This window comes from Nicotiana attenuata, chromosome 7 (genome assembly GCF_001879085.1).
Source record: "Nicotiana attenuata strain UT chromosome 7, NIATTr2, whole genome shotgun sequence".
Classification (NCBI taxonomy): Eukaryota; Viridiplantae; Streptophyta; class Magnoliopsida; order Solanales; family Solanaceae; genus Nicotiana; species Nicotiana attenuata.
Genome location: NC_031995.1, coordinates 66,412,211 through 66,415,161, shown reverse-complemented (window position 1 = coordinate 66,415,161; position 2,951 = coordinate 66,412,211).

Here is a 2,951-nt window from a genome sequence, read left to right as displayed (position 1 = left end):
TCGAATTCTCTTCCTTCTTCTTTTTCTCAGCTCCCTTCTTGCCTTTCTTCTTCTTATCAACATCACTTTTCAGCTGCTTCCCACTTTCTTTTTCAAGTTCCGCATCTTTTTGGACTGGGGTAGGATCTTTCAACACTTGCCCACTTCTCAAGGTTACAACATTCACTATTTCTTTCGGATTTCTTTCACTATCAGCTGGGAGAGATCTTGGAACCCTCTCAGATAATATTGTTACAATTTGTCTCACTTGTCTTTCCAAGTTTCAGAAAGATGTGCCAAGTTCTCTGATGGCTGCTCCATGAGCGTCTAGCCTCTCATCTGTCTTGACAATGAAAGCCTTCATTAGATCTTCTAGACCGGGCTAATTGGACTGTTGAGGTTGAAACTCCTCAGCTGATTCACAAAACCTGAAGCTCTTTGTCCCTGAAATCTGGGGCTGTTTCGTTGCCATGCATTTGCGGTACCCCAGGTGAACTCCATGAAAACACGGGGTGCTTCTGACTCATAGCATTAAATTTATAACTCCCCACAACATTCACTTCCTCAGTTGAGGCTTGTCACTCATGAGTAGGGTGTCCTCTTCCACATATATCACAAGCTGCATGAGGTTCACTTTGTATTGTAGCTAAGGTCATCTTCCGTATTTCTTTATCCATAACATCAAGTTGTACCTGCACAGATGTATTAGCATCAACTTGGTGAACACCAGTTGATCTTCTTCTTTCAGCACTCTCAGAGGGCCGCTGATTTGCATCTTCAAACAACTCATCAAGAATTGTAACTATCTCCTCAGGATTCTTCTTCATCAACGGGCCTCCAGCTGTATTGCTCAATGTTCTACGTGAGGCTGGTGTCAATCCATCCGAAAAGTCCTGGAGTTGCATCCAGAGTTCAATTCCGCTATGCTGACACTTTTTAACTATCTCCTTAAATCTCTCCCAAGCTTCAAAAATAGTTTCGGTCACTTTCTGGCAGAAGTTATGGATTTCTCTTCTAAACTTGCCCGTCTTAGCTGATGAGAAATATTTATCAAGAAATTTTCTGGTGATCTCATCCCATGTTTTAATTGATCCTGTGGGCAAGCTTCGAAGCCACTGCTTTACATCCTCTTTGAGCGTAAAGTGGAATGCCCTTAATTATAGTGCATATTGTGATACACCATTGTATTGAAAAGTGTTCATAATCTCCTCGAAGTCCATCAAATGTGTATTCGGATCTTCGTTCATCTTCCCTCTGACGACACAACAGTTCTGCAGGGTTTGAAGCAACACTTGCCAACTCGAAATTGTTAGTTGCAATTGGAAGTGGTCTCACACTTGATAAGCCTTGGTTGTAGACCGGTCTAGCATAATCGCCAAGTGATCTCCCAAGCCCGAGAGATATATTTCCGAACTATTCTGCCACTAGGGGCTGATTTTGAGCAATTCTCTAACCCCTTTCTTCTTCATAAATAATATGTGCATCTCTAATAGCTGCTTTCTCAGCTTCCCGTGCAGTTTTTTCTCGTTGTTGTGCTACCTCTATTGCATCCAAATCTACATTATCTTCATCGTCTCCAGCCATAGTTCCTTTGGTTGAGGATTGCCCAACCTTCTCTAAAGTCTCGGGGAGATTTCTTTCCTTCCTCAATTGTCGCAGTTGTTTCTCTATCTCAAGTTCGTATGGTAGCACTTCTTTCCCAGAAGCTCGAGTCATACACCAATCTAACCTGTAGCCTGCGCACAGTCAAAGAACATCGAACGTAAAAAGAGAAAAATAAAATAAAAATAAAAAGTCCTGAATTAGAACTACAAACTATTTCAAACACTATTGTTTCTCAATCCCCGGTACGACACCAAATTTTGGCGAGTGCAAAACACACACTTATATTATGCTCGCTAATCAAATATAGTATAGTATAATATCATATACACAGTGATTGGATTTAAACAGTATTCTCATAGTTTCTAGCTTGATAGCTATCCAAGAGGATCAACAATTGAGATTTATATTATTTCTAACTAAAATTAACTAAGAGTCTAAAGCTATTGACTAATGACAATCGACATAATAAATAAGAAAAGAAAGTTATCAGTGGGAGTAAATACGGTTTTGATAGGATAGGTGCAAGATAATTGTTTGGGATCTAACTCTATATAATTCACTTCTAATATTAAGTGAGTCTCTCGAATTCACTCAATTATTAGTTCACACGTTCAGCAGAAACACCTCTCTCGATTAAGTATCAACCTCACAAGATGAATTAATTTAAGCACTGTGAAGATATGCAAGAATACGTAGTGGATTGGTCTTTAGGAGAACCTCTCTCGATTATCCTCCTAACTAGATTTAATCAATGATTCAACTAGCCTCTTCCGATTACTAAGAAGAATTAATAAACTCAACCAACAATATAATGCAAATATATCACAAGTTATGCCTCTCTCGATTACATGAACAAGTGAATATAGATGTAACAATTAAATCATCCAAAAATGATTCAATACATAAAACTAGAGTTAATCCACAAAGAATCATCAATATACCAAAGCCATCAAACCCTAAAGGGAACTACTCAATAATCATGGAGAAATTCATCACACATATAATTAAAGTATAGGAATACATATATTCGATCCAAACATGGGTCTTGAGTGAGGAATGAATGATGAAATCCTTATGCTTTTGCTCCTCCAACTCTTCCTTAGCCTCCTTAGGTTGCATATGTGTCAAAAGTCCAAAAAATAATGTTTTTCCATGTATTTATACCAAGTAGGGTCGGACCAGACAAAACCATCTTCTCCTAGCTGAAATAGGATTTTTATTCCGTAAAAATTGCACAGGCACGTCGCATGGAGCGACATTCCATAAAGGGCAGAAGTGGATATCTTCAGAGAGCTTGAACATTCAACAGGCAGCATAAATGTACAGATGCGGCGCCCCACACGCCGCTCCACGCACCGGCAAGTATG